Genomic DNA, 21407 nt, shown 5'->3' with positions numbered 1-21407 from the left:
ATCCAGTCAATAATAAGCTGGCATTTTTTTTCTTGTGTTGGACCCACAGATATTAAAACAAAATGAAAAGATTTTATGAAACTGCACAAAGAAGGAGCATAGCACGTGACACCAAAACTACTTTTCCAAGACCTTTTTTCAAGTGTAATGGTCAACTTCAGGAATAAAACTAACTCCAACTTTAAAATACACAAAACAAAAATTTCTTTAAAGAACATTGCAGCTACCTGGAAAATATCCAGTAAATACAATATCATAAGTAGAGAAAAACAATGAAGGTGAGGGACTCCCCAGGTAGCCCAGTGGTAAGACTCTACATTTCCAATGCAGGGGCTGGGGTTTGATCCCTGCTCTGGGAACTAAGATCCCACATGGCTTGTAGTGCAGCCAAAAAATTAACTAATTAAATTTTAAAAATAAGGCCATTAAAAAAAAACGAAGGTGAGTTCCCAATAAGATTTATCCTGATTCTTTTCCTGTTTCTCAAATTACTGACTTCTTTTCTTGATTGCTCTTTTCATCCCATCTCCTAATACTGCAAGTTGTTTAGTTACTAAGTCATGTCCGACTCTTTTGCAACCCCTGGACTGTAGACCAGCAGGCTCCTCTGTCCATGGGATCTCCCAGGCAAGAATACAAGAGTAGGTTGCCATTTCCTTCTCCAGGGGATCTTCCCCATCCAGGGATGGAACCCACGTCTCCTGCATTGTCAGGCGGATGCTTCACCACTGAGCCATCTGGGAAGCCCATCACTGCAAGTGCCTCTTTTCAAAATGTAGTTTTCAATCAATAGCTTTTCCCCTGTCAACCACTTCATCCCAGAACTCATCCACTCTTAATTTCAACTTTACCTGCAGGTAACTTCCAGATCTAGTTAATTTCTCCCTCTTCCCTTCTCCAGTTTTTTAATCTCTCCTGAATTGCCTGGTTATAGATACTTAATCGGAGAAGGCAATGGCACCCCACTCCAGTACTCTTGCCTGGAAAATCCCATGGACGGAGGAGACTGGTAGGCTGTAGTCCATGGGATCACGAAGAGTTGGACACTTACTGAGTGACTTCACTTCCACTTTTCACTTTCATGCATTGGAGAAGGAAATGGCAACCCACTCCAGTGTTCTTGCCTGGAGAATCCCAGGGACGGCGGAGCCTGGTGGGCTGCCGTCTATGGGGTCGCACAGAGTCGGACACTACTGAAGCGACTTAGCAGCAGCAGCAGCAGATACTTAAGAACCCTTTTATAGCCCTACTTTTATTTTTTTTAAAAGAAAATCAACTTTTTCAAACTTGGCCCCTTCTGTATTGACTTCATTATCTGCATTGTCTGGCTGTTCTTCCACAAATTCAAACGCTTCACTTTTCTCCACTGAATCAACAGGACCCGCCAACTGTGCGTTGCTTCCTACTCTCTTAGCTTTTCAATCCCACAGCTATCACCACATTCTGGGTTTTCTTCCTTTCCTTCCTGAGTCACCACAGCCCTCCAGCCTACTCACTCCCTTCTATTCATTCGGTACATACCACCAGTAAACCTCTCTCATACAGTACACACCCCAGTTCAAGGACTTAAAATAGTTCCTGAGAACAATGAAACCAAACTTCTCAAACCAATACTCAGGGCCTTCCATCCTTTCAGACGGTCACTTGTAAATGTTGAGCTTGAACATCCCAAGGAGGCAAAACCTTTGAAAACCAACATTTTGATCTTTCACCTCTGGATCAGTGTAATGTATACTCTAAGTCTGTAGAAACTATAGGCTACCATCTTCCACTTGACTTCAACCACTTATGCCAGGCAATGGAGATATTTGATTTAATCCATCTTCTGAACCACTCAAATTACCAGAAGGAGGATTCATTTTCAGAAGTTGAACTCTTCTAGCCCACAAAATGAAAGCATGTAGTTATTAGAAAATAACAACTCATGTCCTTAATGAGTGCAAAGCAGTATGCTATCTTTAAGGGGGAATTTTCCAACATCTATAAAAAGTGGTAAGAACACACAGAAGAACTATACAAAAAAGATTTTCACGACCCAGATAACCACGATGGTGTGATCACTCACCTAGAGCTGGACATCCTGTAATGCGAAGTCAAGTAGGCTTAGGAAGCATTACTACGAACAAAACTCATGGAGGTGATGGAATTCCAGTTGAGCTATTTCAAATCCTAAAAGATGATGCTGTAAAAGTGCTGCACTCAATATGCCAGCAAATTTGGAAAACTCAGCAGTGGCCACAGGACTGGAAAAGGTCAGTTTTCATTCCAATCTCCAAAAAAGGCAATGCTAAAGAACGTTCAAACTACCTCACAATTGCACTCATCTCACACACTAGCAAAGCAATGCTCAAAATTCTTCAAGCCAGGCTTCAGCAATATGTGAACCATGAACTTCCAGATGTTTAAGCTGGATTTAGAAAAGGCAGAGGAACCAGAGATCAAATTGCCAAGATCCGCTGGATCATCAAAAAAGCAAGAAAGTTCCAGAAAAAAATCTACTTCTGCTTTATTGACTACACCAAATCCTTTGATTGTGTGGATCACAACAAACTGTGGAAAATCCTTGAAGAGATGGGAATACCAGACCACCTGACTTGCCTCCTGAGAAATCTGTATGCAAGTCAAGAAGCAACACTTAGAACTGGACATGGAACAACACACTGGTTCCAAATAGGAAAAGGAGTACGTCAAGACTGTATATTGTCACCCTGCTTATTTAACTTATATGCAGAGTACATCATGCAAAATGCTGGGCTGGATGAAGCACAAGCTGGAATCAAGATTGATGGGAGAAATATCAATAACCTCAGATATGCAGATGACACCACCCTTATGGCAGAAAGTGAAGAAGAACTAAAGAGCTTCTTGATGAAAGTGAAAGAGGAGAGTGAAAAAGTAGTCTTAAAACTCAACATTCAGAAAACTAAGATCATGGCATCTGGTCCCATCACTTCATGGCAAATAGATGGAGAAACAATGGAAACAGTGACAGACTTTATTTCTTGGGCTCCAGAATCACTACAAATGGTGACTGCAGCCATGAAATTAAAAGACGTTTGCTCCTTGGAAGAAAAGTTACGACCAACCTAGATAGCACATTAAAAAGCAGAGGCATTACTCTGCCAACAAAAGTCCGTCAAGTCAAAGCTATGGTTTTTCCAGTAGTCATGTACGGATGTGAGAGTTGGACTGTGAAGAAAGCTGAGCACCGAAGAATTGATGTTTTTGAACTGTGGTGTTGGAGAAGACTCTTTGAGAGTCCCTTTAACTGCAAGGAGATCAAACCAGTCAAAGGAAACCAGTCCTGAATATTCGTTGGAAGGACTAATGATGAAGTTGAAACTCCAATACTTTGGCCACCTGATGCGAAGAACTGACTCACTGGAAAAGACCCTGATGCTGGGAAAGATTGAAAGTGGGAGGAGAAAGTGACGACTGAGAATAAGATGGCTGGATGGCATCACTGACTCAACGGACATGAGTTTGAGCAAGTTCCAGGAGTTGGTGATGGACAGGGAAGCCTGGCGTGCTCAAGTCCATGGGGTCGCAAAGAGTTGGACACAACTGAGTGTAAGTGCAAATATCCTTTATCCCTCCAATAGCACTTCCAGGAAATATCCTATAGATAGTCTCACAGAAGAAAGCAAAATTACATGTGGAAGGTTATTAAATACAATATTGGTGAAATGGTTAAAAAAAAAAAAAGTGGGCACACTACTTCCTTGACTATTATTATACATCTCCACAGTGGAATATTATGCAGCAATTAAAAATAAAAAAGCAGTTACAAGGACTTCCCCAGTGGTCCAGTGGCTAGGATTCTGCACTCCCTGTGCAGGGGGCCCAGATCCAATCTCTGGTCAGGGAACTGGATACCACAGGCTGCAACTAGGAGCTTGCATGCTGCAACTAAAGACGTCACAACTAACACCCACTGCAGTCAAATAAATAAATAATTTTTTAAAATTCTTTTAAAATGGAGCTGTTACGTATGAGTTGACATGGAAAGACGTTTAAGAAGGGGAAAAGCAAGTTATACAACAATGTAGACTATTATTTTGTATAAAGAAAATGTACATATATTTGTAAATGTAAGAAAATATCTAGGAAAAAAATACCAGTCATTAACAGTAGCAAATTCTGGAGAATGGGATTCAGAGAAAGAAACAAGGGAGTTTTACTTTTTGTATGGGGTGTGTGTGTGCGTGCACACATCACATACATTATCTTTTTTAAAAAATCATCTTAACTTTCATTTTTAGAACAGGACTGAGCACAGCAAAGACTCTATAACTTTGGATGAATGTAACTGAACTTGATTATCTACATTGCAGGAAATATGAGCTACCCAAAGTGCTTAATGAGAAACTCATCCATTCATTCAACAATTATTTATGGAACACTAACTACATGTCAGGCACTGTACGTGATGATACTGACATATGGTGAACAAGAAGGACCTCATCCTTGCTCCATTTTTCCTGTTTGCCTTGTAAGAACCACTGACTTTCAGGTTTGTGTTCTCATTGTGCCAATTGTACCTACAGTTTCCCATAAAATAGATACAAATTAACAGAATAATTACATCAAACAAAAACAAGGGCTTTAAAGGTTATTAACTCCTATCTCCTTCACAATTAACTGAAAAAGTTATCAGAGACACACTTTGTGAAAGAACAATTCAACAAGCACCATTTCAAATAAATTTTAAAAAGTAACTTAGATGGTAAATGAAATTTAAGGGAAATTAGCTAAGAAAATTCAAAAGGGAAGAAACATAGGAAATTTTTCTTTTCTGTATGGATTTATATATACTCACTAAATTCTTCTACAATAAACATGTACTATACAATAAGGAGAAAGTAAGAGCTGTTCTTGAAAAGAACCCTTTGTTACAAAAACAGATCAACTACTGCCTAAAGTCCACCCCCCTAACTCATTATACCAGGCCCCCGTATGGTCTGGCCTGGTCGAGACTCTGTTTTGTCAGCCTAGAGCCCATTCCACCCTCTACTGCAAACAGCATTCTGGGACTTTCCACTACGGAATCACTGCTCCTCACTCCTGAGGGTAGGCCCATCCCTAGTCCCACCAGTCAGCTCCTTCTAGCCCCCTGGCCATCCCAATGGTTCAGAGGCAAAAACATGACAGATCCAAATCCAATCAATTCTGAAAAAGGCTAATTTTAATGAGGCTATTAAAATGATAATTGCTGACATATAATACAGCTAAATTTCCTAGAAGAACTTTATAATAAATAGAATTCTCATTTAATGTGGTCCCTGAATATTTTGAGTGACTGTAACTTCAAATCACAAAACTGGAGTGAAAGAATCATAACCGACCTCTTTTGTTGAAATAGAACAACAACAACAACAAAAAACAACACAGTATTAGAAAATTCCCATTTCTAAGAAGTGACTAAAACTTCATGCTGTTTCAAACAAGAAGAATGTTGAAACCATATAGATCACATCCTGTTAAAACAGCTAAGTATAGAAACAGTAAGAAAACAGGTTACCCAGCATATACATTAATCATATGTCCTGTGACAGAAATCTTCTAAACCACTTCAAAAATAAAGACCCCAACCTTTAGTATTTCCTGAGGCACCTAAAATGCCACAATACCTAAAACAAACAAACGAAACCCAAACACTTGAAATGTATACATTTTTTTAAATAATTTTTTTAATTTTAAATATTTTTTTATCAGTTAACCATTTTCTTTTCAAAACTAAGAAAACTATAGAGTCCACTAATAAATTACAAGGGAATAAACTTTAACCCAATATGAGAAAATAAAACTTAACCATTAGAATTCCCTAAGAGTGAAATGGACTATCTTGTAAAACAGGGACCTCTCCTTCCCTGGAACTAAAACTAAAACCAACACTCTGTAATTCTCTGAAAATAAGACATCCTTGAAGAATTTGACTGCTGTGCCAGCTGTTTTATTTCTTGAGAGTATAGCTGAACACATATAATAATCCGTTGCATTTTTTTCTAGCATTGCACAATTTTCCTGGCACACAATGTGCATACTGTATTTATTATCATATTTAAGCATCTGACAGCACTGTAAGAATCCATAATATTATTCTCTAACTAAATGCACACATAATTTTTTAGTCTTCAAACGGCCATGGATTTCAGTAAAGTATCCTATACATTCTTTCCACAAAGTTTAAATACATTTCCTGAACTTTCAGCTTTCAGTTTCCTGTTCGTCAATGGCCACAATTCTAGAGGCAATATATAAACACACCCTAGCCATGGTATTTCCACTTTTGACAAAAGTGGATGTAAACTTAGTGTGACCAAATATAACTACAGTCATATGAATGGTATATGACAGCTAACACAGCAACAGCAGTAATTAGTGAAGGTATAAAAATGGAAATATAAATATATTCCTTATTAAGAATTCACATAACAACCTCTATTTTTAACTTAGAACTCAGAAAAGGTTTCTCTCTCATTAAAAATTGATAAGCTTTCTTTATTAGACAATAATGATGAAACCCATCCTGTTCTCTTTTTTCTCTTGCTTGCCAGGAGGCTCAGAGCTAAATTCAACGTTTAAATACAGAAAATATCTTGCCTCAGATTACTGGTTTAGAGATTTCTTTCCACTCTCATGCTGCTCATTATTTCTCAAGTATTTTATGCTTGAATTCTGATTTTTAATAGTGCTTGCCTTTTAATTTTAATTACAAGATATCAAATCTTTTCAATGTAGAAGAAACTTAATTTAAAAGACATATCTTTACATCACTGAATAATCTGTTAATCCAATTCACAAAAAATGTAGGTCCTAAAATGTATCTTTACTTTCCCCTTTAAAGTTGTTTCACACATTTCATGATTCATTTTTTAAAAAGTCACTGGTGAGTTCTCAAAATAAAAGACTGGTAAAATGACACAAGGATCAAAACAAATTACTAAATTAGGGACACTAGATTAGGAGAATTATTAATTTTTAAATGTTTTCAATTTTCTAACAAAATTGGTCTGGCAAAGCTAGATAACTGTCATAAAAAATTAACTCACATAAACTGTACTAAAATTTTGTTTACTGTTATCAGCATTTCAGATGCAAAATAGACAACAGGTATAAAAATATTTACTTAGGAATCTTAAAGAGGAAAACTCAGTCACACTTGTTTAGCAGCTATAGACACACAAACACGAAAATATTCAGGACATGGTAATACCAAATAGTTTATTAAAGGAGAAATTAATAAAATGAACAAAAACAATATGAAGATGAACTATAACCCAAACTGACAAATCTAACCAAAAATAAACAAAAATATACCATGAGTTGAACAGAAAATCTAAAGTGATATTAAAAATGAAAAAAGAAATAAATTCATTTTGTAACAAAGACTACAGTCTATAAGAATGTATAATATTAAAGCTCTCCACTTACAGAAGCCACAAATAAAAAATGGAAAATAATAAATGGAGTAAGCAAGACAGCCAAATAATTTATATAAAGGTTAAAAAAAACAATTGTTCCTTTCTCTCTCATCATACGAGAATTGGAAGGCTTATACCCAAAGCTAAATTATATTAACATATACAATTTTATGCTATATATTACATACATAATACAGTATTATACACAGTGCACATATTATAATTACACACAATATAATTTATATAGTACTATTATATATATATAAAGAACATATTCTATAAATATATATATAGAAGCCTTTGCTTCTATATATTTATATGTATATAGAAGCAAAGGCTAGAAACCACTCATAAAATATAATTTAACAAATTTCTTTAAAACAATAAAACAGTTTACAAGAAAAAAATTTAAAAACAGAAAACAAACTCCTATAATTTGAAGAGGCTCAGAGAAACTTACACACACACATAGCTATCAAAAAAATCTAAAATTTAATTTTGAAGTATTTATCTTTCCTCCTATTAGCATAAATAGAAGTTATAATTTGCTATAAAGAATAATCATCTAGATAAAACAAGTTGCAGATCATAAGAGAAAAAGATCCTCAGAAAAATGAAGACAGGAAAAAGAAACTAAAGCCTAGACAATACAACTAAGGGGTCTGATACAAAGCACTGAGGACACGGACAAAGTTCTTCTTTGTATACTATACACTTCAGCTTCACGATGTTTGAAAATGATAAAGAAAAATAAGTATTTCAGTAAAAACGAATCTGGTTAGAAGACTTTTTTTTTTTTTTTTTTTTAAGGGATATGGCAGGATGAGCAGAGAAGTCTGGGGCATCTTTATGTAACCCATGACACTTATTCTTTCTTTCATCTTGGGGAAGAATACAGAACATGAAAATATTACCAGCTGTGAAATAATTTTATGATAAAATTATGCTTAAAGTGACTAAAAAAGTATTTGCACATCACACAAGTTTTCAAGAGGAGCATCTTGCCAAAGTTAAAACAAGACACTGCAAGAGCAGAAAAGTGGTATGACAGTGATTTGGAGATTAGGAACTGACATTACTGAGAAAAAATTACGTGCTCTGTAAAAAGTGAAGAAAGCATTTACTGAGCAACTAGAGTATCCAGACACTATATAAAATTAGGGCTTTATAGAATATAGTCTGTCAGATCACATCTAGGTAGGAAAACGATCTGGAAGAGTACAGTGCTTAAGTAAGTTTCTCACCTTGACGTGTGGCATATGGTAAAATGTAAGAGACTGAAGATGATGTAAGCTTAGACAACTGTCCGAGCTGAAGTACAGGTTTGGGGGCTGTGAGGTCAAAGTACAATAGTTTCCAACATTTCATGCTAACCTTATGGGCCCATCAATCACTCTATAAAAGAACCTGTGGTTCACCATGATAGGAACAAAATGTCCACTTTTTTTGAGAATGTTATTTATAATACTATTTATAATTTAAAACTTTAAAAATAAAAGAAATCCTTTTCTTTCTAAAGCACACTTTGGAGTTTGGTTTTAAACATTAAGAATAGTAATGCTAATCTAAGAAGTGTAATCACAGGCTTCTCATTAAGAATAGAGTGAATTATTATCACATTATTCCTAGTAGTAAAATTATTCTTACCTTGGGGTCTGGTAGTTGTTAGTAGAAATATTATTAGTGATACTACTCTAACTCCCACCCAGATTGTTAAGAATTATACTAGGATAACAGTTGAAAAAAAACAGCCCTTGTTTAGCTCTGAAAGGTATAGGCTGCTAATTATTAGTTGTGGATCTTCACGTAACTTCCTCTGGACCTCAATGTCCTCATCTGTAAAATAAGACTGCTGGACTAGAGAATATTTCCCCACTTTCCTCACTGGTTTGCCCTATCCCTTTCTACCTTGTGACTTTAGTGATTTAGGATCTCTACTGGGATTTTTGAGAGCAGAGTGGAAAACAGCAGAAACCCACTAAACTTTGAAGGAAAGGAATAAGCATTATGTAAACAAATAGAATAAGGAGAGAAATAGGGAAAGTTAGCCAAAATACATGTTTACAGAAAGAAATGAATACATTAAAGAGCCATAATGGCTCAAAGTAGAGGATCATGAACTTCATTGTCAAAATTAGTATGAATAGCAGTTTCAGTTATACTGAAATCAGGAAAGACAGTGAGAAACGCAAGAGACACAGACTTAGAAATGTTATTCATAGCACACAAGAATGCTTTACAAATAACCCCCAAAATCTTCCCAAGTTCCCCCAAAATATATGGAGAAAATGTCATACTCCCTGGCTTAATCACTCATAATTCTGCCCCAACACAATCCCCCACTACTTTCCACAGGTTATTCCCTTGAATCCATTTGGCTTCATCATTTCAAACAAACCTACAATACCTCCCCTTCGTTATCATTCAATGTTCTACCTGAAATGCATTCTCCCTCTCTCAATTTATAGCAACAATTTATCATGGTCTAACTTCGTGGCTTGTTTCTGATTTTGGGGGGTTGTGCTGGGTCTTCTAACCACTTTTGAGGCACTGTTCTAAGCACTTGGCATGTATTAACTCACTTAATTCTCTCAACAATCCTAGGAAGGAGGTCAAGATTATACAGTAGCAGAGTCAGGATTCTAACACAGGCAGTCTGGCTCCAAGGAGCCTGTCCCCTTAACCTGCTAACTAGTCCTACAAAGCTCAAGTAGAGTTCTGTCACCTTCCTGAAATTCTCATCTGCTTAGCAATTACTCCTGCCTCACAAGTTCTTTACACCACTCATTTGTCACTTACCACAGCACCTGGGTTGTTACTTATCTTTTGTGTACATGTTCTATCTTGTCTAAGGACAGGATCTTATTTATTCTGTAACAACACTACTTAGAACCTAACAGAACTTATTATCCAAACACAAAACTGCTTATTAGTGAAATTATAATTGTATTTAATATTTACTGAAGACATATGCCAGGTTCTGGGCTAAGTACTTTGTATGTATTGTCTCATTTAAACCTCACAACCCTTAGGTAGGTATTAATTAATACTGCATGCACCTCCCAATACTATAGATGTGGAAACTGAGGCTCAGAAAAAAGCCATGTATCTTGTCCCATATCACAAAGTGGCGGTGATGGTCTTACCTAAGGGTCTAACCAGACTCTTAATCTCCACCCAACCATAAAACACCCTGAAGACAAAATCAGTCCTAACAACTCACCTCTCACTTACTCTGCAGCACTATCCTGAACACCAAGCGTTCAGGGTTAAGAGGCACAGCTTCTCACAGCCCATGAGGGCCTCAGGACCACATTCTGAGGCCACAGGCAGAGCTGCCATCCCCAAAACTTCCGGAAGACTTTAACTTATATTTTAAACCAAAATAATCCTTGGAAACTCTTCCATCCCATTCCTTCTCCCTCAGACTCCTCGACTCCCTATACCGTAGGACTTGTCTCTAGTTTCTGTGCTATAGAGAAGGATCCCACTAATCCTAACAACTGTAACTTGCCCAAGATTATGTAGCAATACTCCTCCTCTTCAAAGGTCTAGCCCCACCATACTAACCTTCCTATAAATGGTATAATTTTCTCCTCCATTTTCCACTCTTAATAACCATTAATTTCTCAGAATCCCTGTATTATTCCTACTTCCCACAGAAGAAAATAATCAGATATACTGAATTATCTAAAACAGTATCAAATTTTATTCTCTCATCCCTGAGTCAGTAATGTAAAACTGCATCTTGATTTCCCCCAGGAGGAAATTCAAACAATTCCCAGAAAAGCAGAAAGAAGAAAGATCTCCATAAGCTGACCAAAGGCAAGCCAAGTTGATAAGCTACAATCCATCTAGAAAGGACTCAGGCCCAAGACCACTGGAGGCTGGCTACTGCTCATGCGAAGTGCAACAGGCATCCCTTACTTTCCTATTTTTATTTTACATCCTCTCAACTAACCTCAGGTTCCTATCTTTCTGACAAACCTCAATTCTAGGAGCCTGTAAAGAGAAGGGAAAGTAATAAGATAACAGTGTCAAGTCACTTTTGGCATAATGGCTTTTTGATGAGAACTATCTTGGACAGGAAATTTGCCACAAGGAATAGAAGAGTTTTCAGGTAAACCAACAGATCCCTTATTTTTACCACAGAAGCACAAGACGTCCTGAAAACGTGTTACATACACTTAGTATCTCCCCCACTGCAAAGCACCTGCAGACACTCTGGGCTAGAAGGAACTCACTTGGGCCATTTCTGTGGTCTAAGGAAGTCTGCGGCCTATACCCCTGCCGGCCATCATTCACCAGGTTGAGTGGTTTGGAAATCATCTATACCACCTTGGTTCAAATATAATGATTTCCTAGGCCTTAAAAATCATGTGTTTGCTTATAAGACTGAAGCCTTCTCTGAAAGGGAAGAAAATGCCCTATTTTACTTTAGTAATATATCTTAATTTTGATATATATCAAGTTCTTTATAGATTAAGGATAACTTCCTGCTAACATACTACGCAAATTAAGACAATTAGACAATTAGAGTGGAAATGAAAAGGAAAAAAAAGCATAAATTTAGAAACAAAGTGATTTAGTGACTCATTGAGCTTAAGTAAAGGAAGAGTAAGGAAAAAGAAAAAAAAAACGACCAGTAAGAGTAACAGTGTCACGAACAGCTAAAGAGGAAAGTCAAGAAAGTGTTTTGACTGGGGGCGGAGGGAGGGGGTGTTCCTGTGCAGTTGCTACAGAGATGGTATTTAAATATACTTAGTTTCAAGACACAGGTGAAAATTTGGGCCTCAGTTTTGGAAGGCCTCAAGAAGATATACATTTGGAGCCTTAAAAAGCACAGCAATGACATAGTTTTTAGAGAAAGAAAAAATAATAGCAAAACATTTAAACAACAGGATTGCTCAGACACTACATTTTGAAGATAATCTAACTTTTCAGATGAACAGTACTTTATTCTATAGTGTATTTGGACTAACTTACTATAACGAAAAAGCTAAAAAATTTACCTTTCTTTTCCAGGCTATGAACTGACAGAAAGGAACTAAGAATAAGAATGGTTTCAGAATTACTGATTGTCCAAAGCTAAGTCTGAGCTAAAACACACCGCTTTTCAGGTTTCTCTATGTACAACAAAATTTTGGGGAAAAAAAGAAAATCTGGTAAACTAATACTACTGCTTTATGATATTTGTGAGGATGTAACAGTTTTAAAAGCACATTAACTGAACTGTTGATAATTAATAAACCTGGAGAATAGGTATATAGATGTTCATTATACTAGTGTCTCCGGTTCTGTGTATGTTTGAAACTTTCATAATAAGTCTAAAAGAAAAGCTACCTATAAGTATTTTAAAGTTCTATCTGCAGTTAAGGCTTGACAACTCAAAATTCTTAAAACTTTTCAAATAATGTTTTATTCATGCTTGACAGACCAGTGAAATTTAGTGTCTATAAAAGGGAGAAAAGGACATGAGGAACATGAGCGTGTTCACTAAATGAAGAAAGTCAGTCCTATTACCCATGTTGGCAGAGTTCGACGTTTGTCCTTTTTCTCGTCAAAGAACTTACATTTGTTAAGGAAAAAATTTACAGACAATATATATGTACAGTTTGGGTTAGTAAAGGCAACATAAGTATTTATCCCCAGTCATCAATGATTAATTTGTTAAGCCTATTGGTTAGTTCTCCTGTTACTTCAAATCATCTTCCACTCTAGCAAATAACCAAATAAACAAATTTCTTATGGAGATGCAGAAAAAAAAAAAGGATGAAAAGCGAATATCCATAAATAATGCCCAATCCTAAATTGTGAAGAACATATTTAAGCTTACATAAAATAGTAAGTTAAGAAAAAAAAGTTGAATGTCTTAACAACTGACATATTTTAAGATATGACTTAAATAGGTTTAACTCAAATCACTCTATGGCAGCACTAAAACTAATACAGAGCACCAAATTCACATTTAGATTTACCACTTACCTATGATCAAGATTAGTTTATATGGTTTGTAAGCACCACTCTTTCCTCCCTATTATAAATACCACCCAAAAAGGACAACCAAATTTGTTTCCCTCTTCTTTGGTGAATTCTAGGACAGAAAAGATTGTACATGTTTGAGAAAAACCTAGCACACTGAAGATGTGCAATTCTCTTAACAGGAATTATCACTACCTTTAATTCCCAGGATGCTATCACTGGGTAGCAGTCTCATTCCCTAGGTGACCTACACAGCATAACAAAATAAACCAGTTTCCTTGCTGGCAATTGTGTCTTGAATCATTTTCAGGATTCTGTTTCTTCTAACAGAAATATGTTGTCATGAGACTTCAGAGAGAAGCAACACAGATACATATACGTAGAGACTAAAGACATGTCAGTAATTCTCTTTTTCTACACTATTACTAAAGCACTGCTTTCATATTTCAAATTGAGGTATTTCACTTTTTTCAGATAACAAAGTCATTCTCATCTTCAACAAATATTTATAACTTTTTTCCTCATGAAAGTAAAAGTCACATACCATGAAATGCACGGATCTTAGTATTCGGCTTGGTGAATTTGAACAGATGAATACACCACCAACTGACGAATCTGGAAGTTCTGTGTACTGGTCTTGAAACTGTTCTGTAAGTTAAAAATATATGAAAATTAAAAACTACCCTGAAAGCGTATACGTGAATTTCATCACTTGAATCCCAAACCAAGCTATAGAGTACTTCTATCACCCTCAAAAGTTCCCTTTTGGGACTTCCCTGGTGGTCCAGTGGCTAAGACTCCACTCTCCCAATGCAGGGGGCCAGGCTGTGATCCCTGGTCAGGGAACTAGATCCCACATGCCGCCAACAAAGACCCAGCAAAGTCAAATTAATTAATTTTTTGAAAACTGAAGAGTTTCTTTACAGAAAATGTTCCCCTTTGTCCCTTTCCAGTTATCCACAGCCTTTACCCAGAAACTGCTTTCCTGATTTCCATCACCATACCTAAGTTTTGTCTGATCTTATATTTCTTATAAATGGCATCTAACAATACATAGTGTTTGCTTTCTCTTGCTCTGAATAATATTTCTGAGATTCTTCTATGTCATTATATGAGTCATTAGTTTATTATTATTGTGAAGAAAGATTCTATGAACTTATCAGTTTCTGTGTGGACATGTACTTTGTTCCTCTTGATGAAGCAAGATTTCACTTGAAAAAAAAAAGAATTCACATATAAATAAGCCTGTGAAGTCATATAGATGATTTATATGTATAATGTAATAAACATATACGGTTACATATATAATGAACATACATACAGTATAGATATTTATCTACCTACCTGTGTGTATGTATTTATGTGTGTGTGTACAAATGGACTCTGAGAGGTCTACCTAGGAATAACCCCAAAGATATATTAAACAAACTTACAAAGTTCACAATGAAAATAAGTTTAGATGATATTTCAATTCTTAATAAGTATATTATATTTTAACCTAAGTATAATTCAAAAGAGAAACAAATTTCTCTCCATGTAAGTTACTCTATTTTGCATCAATCAAATACTATCTTCTCACAACAAATCCCCTTTCCAAACTAGAATTTCAGAACATTAAATATGACCATCCATCATGAAGTAATCTTTTTATGCTAGAGGTTAAAATCCAAAATATGTTAAGGTTACAAGATTTTATTTTATTGTCTTGCTTTTTTTAAAAAGTTAAACATGGAAATAATTCCATTGGCTAATATTTAACATGAGTAAAGACCATACCATCCTTATTCAGAAAAAGACCTCCATTCCAAAAAGCAACCTACTGCAGCACTGTCTGTGACAGAGACATTCTGACCTTCAAATTCCATGTGTAATTTTCAGCAGCTAGAAGGATCTTTAATTTCCAGAGACAGGAACATTGAGAAACATACACATAAATCTGATTTTTGATGAGATCAATTTGAAATCCCCAACCCTGTTTTTGACAAACAGATGATCATTTTCAGGGGACTAGGAGTGGTTCTTCATTTAACATCACACATAAACTGCCAAGACTACAAACTGAACATTACAAATGGTTCCAAAAATTTACCATCGCCTGCTTTAGCAAAGGTTTGCAAACTACAAAAGGGAAAAAACCCCTCTTCTAGTCTTTGATCTTTCTCCATCTTTTATTCCTCCTTCCAAAAAATGAGCAATTTCAAGACCATACAACTCAAATGGACTGTATTTTTAATCTTAAAAAACACTCTTAGCATTCGGATGTTCCATAACTTTCACAGATGTGGAACTGTTTACTTAAAAACCCATTATTTCACTTTGAAAATACATAATTTTTATTTTTCTAGTAACTGTACCTTTTTCTAAAAAGAAAAAAACAACCTTGATTAAGTGTTACAAAAATGACAGCAGTTCCAAAGAGCTACAATTCCCAACTTTCAGTATCTTTTTGCCTGTTTTAGAGAGCTAAAATTTTATTCCTATTTTTTAAAATGTTTCTCTTCCAGACCAAGAGTAGAAAATAGATTAAATCAAATGTGTAGACCCCATACTCCCTCTGGTGGTCCTTCACTCTTATTAACTAGCTGTTTTCCAAAAGGCTAGAACACTAAAATAAGCGTAAAACCAACTTGCCCCATCTAAGGATTATAGCCTTACATGTTTGAGTTTCAGCTGAATGCAGGTCAAGTCTCATCATGACAAAAATGAGGTACAAATAATTTGAGTGCTTGAATTTTAGTGTTTCAAATACTACTTGAAATATCCTTAGGAACTTAGTTACGTCCACAAGTTCCTGCTATAAATTACTTTAACCTGTTTCATTTGGCAGAACTATCTTTTACACAACAAATAAGCATCTTTTTGCAAAAAAAAAAAAAAAAAAAACAACCCACTTAAGTGGCTACTGTTTTTAAATCAAAAGTTATATGATTTACCTACCAACTTCCACCTAGTCTCGAATGACTGTAAATTTTCCTTAAACTTTTAATTTTCCTGGCATAATGTCAGAAGTTAAAAATGCACTTTAAAAAAAGTTCAGAATGTAAAATAATGAAAAACAAAATCTGATTACTAATCAGCTAGGTTAGAAAGTTCAAATAGTTCCGGAATTATAAAAAGTATAAATAATTTAATTGTTCAGCATAAAATAAGTACAGAATTCAGTATGCCAAAATATGTACAATATAGATTCTTTGTTAGGAATTGTGAAAAATTATACTAAAGGCCTACAGAAAATATTCTTAACAACAGATACAGCACGAATTTTACTGTTAAATAAACAAGTATTACTATCTAACAGTATCGTGTGATTTAGCCTCTAACATAGCTTGTTTCACATGTGTCCCTGTTTTTCTGTAGCTTTGTTTAATCAAAAATATTTGCCCACCCCCAAATTCAAAAGGAGCCACACTTGAGGGTAAGTGACTTAAAAATACTCCCAACATTTATTATGTAGATGTAAGAATTCAACTTATATTTAATTTTGAAACTATAATGTGGTTGACCATTTTACGATACAGTCTACCACAAGTTAAAAGTGGACAGAAATCAGTAATTAAAACATGTAAAAATTGAATTTGAAAACAGTATTTTAATTAAAAGGCACTTTTACAGTTAAAGTTCCCAAAACATGTTTTGTAAATTAAACTATGAAATATAGCTTTAATTTATGGTACGTGATACATTTAAGCATCACAAGATAAAAACTATAAAACTTCTCATTATACACAATAGTTAGACTAATATACTCCTATACACTTTAAACAACAATTATATAGATCACCCATAACCCTAGTCTCATAAGATTCCTCAGAACTACTTATACAGAATAAAACCCACTCTGAACAAGTCACTGTTCAATCTACCTTCACTAAGCATCGAAAAGCCAATTTAGCTTTCAACAGTAAAAATTTCTTCTACAACTATAGAAAGAGAATGTTCTTCCTTCTTTAGACTGATTGTTCTAAGCTAAGATTTTTGGAAACAAAACAACTGAAATATGTTCTTTTTCCAATGCAAGAATAACAGAAAATTGAAGACTTCACTAGTTCCTAATCCAATATTTTAAAATGTTCATGTTTGAAAGACAAAGAACTCACAACAGATAAGCCTGTTGTTTTCAAGAAACAAAAAAATTTTTATGAAAACTATCTTTGATTAAAAAAAAAAATCCCGAACAGTCACAACTAGCCTACTGGTTAGAGTGCACCTTTCAAAGGTGTTACTAATTAACATGTGACTAAAATTACCACTCAATGAAGCACTAATAAAGTAACATAATTAAATCAAAAGTGTAACTGTCCTTAAGAAGTTCCTTACATCTCTTATTCAAATCATATCCAGCACAGACATTTAAAAAAAGACACATAAGAAGAAAAATCTGAGTTATCTAAACCTTCATAATATATTTTAAAATAATTATATATTATTTTTAAACTTTTTTTCTAAAACTGGTCAGGGCCATAACTGTAGATTTTAAGTGAGGTCAGCCGGGAGAGAGAGGAACAGAAAATAAGTGAAAGTATAACATAAAAACTTCCACAAGAATAAAAAGTTGTTCAACTCTACCCTCGAAGTTTAAAATAAATACTCTTATGCGGGGCGCGGGGGGGGGGGGCGAGGGAAGAAATGGGTGAAGGAGAAATTCCCATAGACTATTAAAAATACTGAACCAAAATATGCCTTAACTTTTCCCTTGTCTACTCTCTAACAAAACGAGAAGACAATGAAAATAAACACTCCTGTGTGCCCTCAGAGAAGCAAAGAAAGCTCCCATTCAAAGCTAAGCTTTATTCCACTCTTGTAAAGTAAATCCAAAACCACGAGCTCAAACTGCTTCATGCAGAATTTACTGAATGGCGGCCAAACGTTGTACACTCTGTCCTGAACCACAGCGAAGGATATCTAGAGCTCTGCATTCTCCATTTACAACTTGTACCTTACTATGCATGCTTTCACCACGACTGCAGAAACCGATTTTTAAACTAAGATGTTCCTCCCAGCCAAGTCAATGGAAAGAAAGCAATCTACACGCTGGCGACACTCCCCACCTTCCCCACCCACCCCACACCCCAAGCAATACTGGTTTTTGACTCCTATACGTTGGCCAGACACCCTTTAAAAAAAAAAAAAATCGTTATGGGAGAAGGCGTTACAAAGCCCCCGGAGTGAACTGAATTACCGAACCCTGAAACAACTTTTCAGTGGCTCTCACCTGGCACTTGGGCTAACCACCTGTTGGAACGGCGCTGCCCCGGTCCCCTCTTACCGGCAGTCGAGGCGGGGGAGGCCGTGTTCCCAGTCACTGGTCCCCCTCCCGGGGCGGCAGGTGAAAGACGGCGAACGCGCATATCTACACCCACCGCCCCGGGAGCGCAGACCGAAAGCCGGGCACCGCGGCTGCGGCGGGACGCTCCGTTATCCCTCCCCTCGGCGGGCCCGCCAGGTGAGCGAGGCTCCATCGCGGCCGCGATGCGTCCCGGCGCACGGCTCACCGCGGGCCCACTTCTCCCGCCGCCCGGGCCCGGGAGACCGAAGTTTCTCTCCCGCTCGCGGCGGCGGCGGCGGCTCACGGGCCGCCTGGCTCTCGGGCGCCGGGCCGCGGGCGAGTCGGGGGCCGCCGAGACGGGAGCCGGAGCCGGGACCTGTTACCCAGGGCGGGAAACCAAAAAAAAAAAGCCGAGTGAGGACCAGCGGGGCGCGACCGGCCTCGTCTTCCCGAGGGAGAGCGCGGCAGGGGCGGGGAGCCGCTGCCGCGGCCGCCCGGCTCCGCGCCTCCTGGAGGCGAAGGGAGCCCCGGCCCAGCTCGCCCAGCGGGACGCAGAGGATTCCCGCGGGGGAGCCTGGGCGCCTCCAGCGCGCCCGCTCCGAGGCTTCCCGGCCCCGCCGGCCCCGCAGCGCGGTTCCCGGGCTGGGGCGCCGCGTGAGGAAGCGGCACAGCGGCGGCAGGACCGCGAAGGAGGGAACGCGGCTCCCGGGGCCGGGCGGCCACCCCGCCTCATCCCCCCCGTGGCCATGGCGCCGGTACCTGTCGCCGTGGCGTCTCGCCCGTTCTGTCGCTCTGCCTCAGCCGCGCGCCGCCGGCCCCCCAGCCCGCCCAGCAGGCCGCCAGCGCGCCGGACGCCGCCGCGGGAGACTGGCAGCGCCCGCGAAGCGGCCAGAGTCCCCCCGGGCAGCGCCCGGCGCAGTCCCGCCCCCGCGGGCCGCAGGACCCGCCTCCCATAGGGCCCCGGGGCTGTCAGTCCATCCCAAAAGACGCGCGGGCTGTCGCTCCTCCTATCCCGATTGGCGGCGGAACGCCGTCCATGCAAATAAGGCCCCGCCCCGGGCCATTTGCACCTCCGCCTTGGTGTAACCTCCGCCTCCCCCACGCCAGCCCACGTGTCTGGCCCTTGCCCCTTTGTGGGCGCTGTAGGGAAGAGAGGGAGGAAACTGAACGATGCCTCCTCACTCCATCCCTTACCTCCGGGGAAACTAATGCCCAAGCAAGCTAGTGGACTTCACATTGGGACCTCTCTCTGACAGTTCTGCCCTCCTGTCCGCCCACCCGACCTGATCCGGGGATGGAGAGGGGCAGGCCAGGCTTGTTTGCGTCAGGTAAGCAAGCTAGGTTAGCCCCGGGAAACAATACCAGGGGAACTGGTATTGTCCATTTGGAACTGGGGGGGGAAATCCCATCTGGAGAAACCATAGCACGTAGCACTTGCCTGTGGACACTCAGGGACTGTTAAGACTAGGCTTTCCCTCCGTCTTCTACCTTTCAAATATGAGATCCCAGGTGACTGAGACAGCAGAGGATTTCTGTGTTCTCTGCCGCCTGCCAACGGGTAGGTCTGCTGAGCAGCTGGACTTCAGGAGCGGGCTCAGGCCCCTGGAGTGAAGTGGCCAAACCAAGATTCGGATGAAGGGGACTGAGCTAGCAGCTCCTGGGCCTTAGGGAGTGGCTTGCTCAATCTCCTCATTTTTGAGGAAACAGGAACCTGAAGTCCCACAACTGTGGAGCTTAATAATTACCTATGGAAACCTAACTGTCTCCTAACTCCACATCTGGCCTCAACACTATATCACCTAGGGTCATTTAGGTATTTATGAAGAGCTTCTTCTGCAAATAACCATCCCTGCCTTCAAGAGGTGCCACCTGCAGAACCAACCACTAGAGTTGACGCTGAAACCTCCTCAATGAGGGCAAAGGCCCTGCTTCAGTGCCTAGAAGCTTACCTTTTACCAGATGCCAAGGAGTGTCACTGAAACAGTTTATTTGTGCATTAATTCTGCATACTAACACCAATCATTTAAGCATCTACTGTGATTTTAATGGGGCTTCTCAGGTGGCGTGCTAGTGGGAGAGAACCCACCTGCCAAGGCCTGAACTTCAAGAGTCACGGGTTCAGTCCCTGGGTTGGGAAGATCCCCTGGAGGAGGGCATGGCAACCCATTCCAGTATTCTTGCCTGGAGAATCCCCATGGACAGAGGAGCCTGGCAGGCCACAGTCCATAACTTCTCTCAGACACAACTGAAGCGACTTAGCATACACCCACATGCTTTTTAACAGCCTGGAATTAAGCACTGTGCTACGTGCACGGTATACTGAGGTGAGAGGACATTGTCCCAGACCTAAGAAACAGTGCCATCCACATTGCATGTCCGTGGGCCTCATGTTTCAGAGATTGTGACAAGATACCTGCATAGGGAGTGGCTATGCAGAGACCAGCGGAGGACTCCCAGGAGCAGGGCAATCGGCTCTTCCTGGGGGAGGGAGTCAGGGAAGGCCTCATGGAAGAGGTGACGCTAGATCTGAGTCGTAAAAGAGTATTAAGAGATGGTGTTTGCCAGACTGATGGACGTGGAAGAGGAAGAAAAGAAACTCTGGGGGTGGGGGGGGGGGAGAGGGGAGGGGGGGAGGAGAGGGAGGATAGCATGAGCGAGCAAGAAGAATGCAGACCTGGAAGAGCCTAGTAACTGAGGGAACAGCAGGAACTGTGTGGTCAAATCTGCTGTGCTGT

General features: G+C 39.0%; 1 protein-coding gene across 3 annotated transcripts in view; it reads right to left on the bottom strand.

The window, feature by feature from the left end:
* FKBP5 (FKBP prolyl isomerase 5) overlaps positions 1 to 19544 on the bottom strand; it is a 110761-nt gene extending 91217 nt beyond the window's left edge. Inside the window, exons 1-2 of one of the 3 annotated variants that reach the window (XM_040249844.1) lie at positions 19432 to 19544; positions 13951 to 14054 (exon numbers count right to left, since the gene is read on the bottom strand). The gene's annotated coding sequence lies outside the window, so the exon portion shown is untranslated. The remainder of the gene's footprint in view (positions 1 to 13950; positions 14055 to 19431) is intronic. The other 2 variants (XM_040249843.1, XM_040249845.1) reach the window with 2 other exon arrangements.
* Positions 19545 to 21407: the final 1863 nt, after the last annotated feature.

Source organism: Oryx dammah, unplaced genomic scaffold (genome assembly GCF_014754425.2).
Source record: "Oryx dammah isolate SB20612 unplaced genomic scaffold, SCBI_Odam_1.1 HiC_scaffold_11, whole genome shotgun sequence".
Classification (NCBI taxonomy): Eukaryota; Metazoa; Chordata; class Mammalia; order Artiodactyla; family Bovidae; genus Oryx; species Oryx dammah.
Note: the sequence above shows the minus strand (reverse complement) of the source record. Positions and strands in the feature narration are given on the sequence as shown.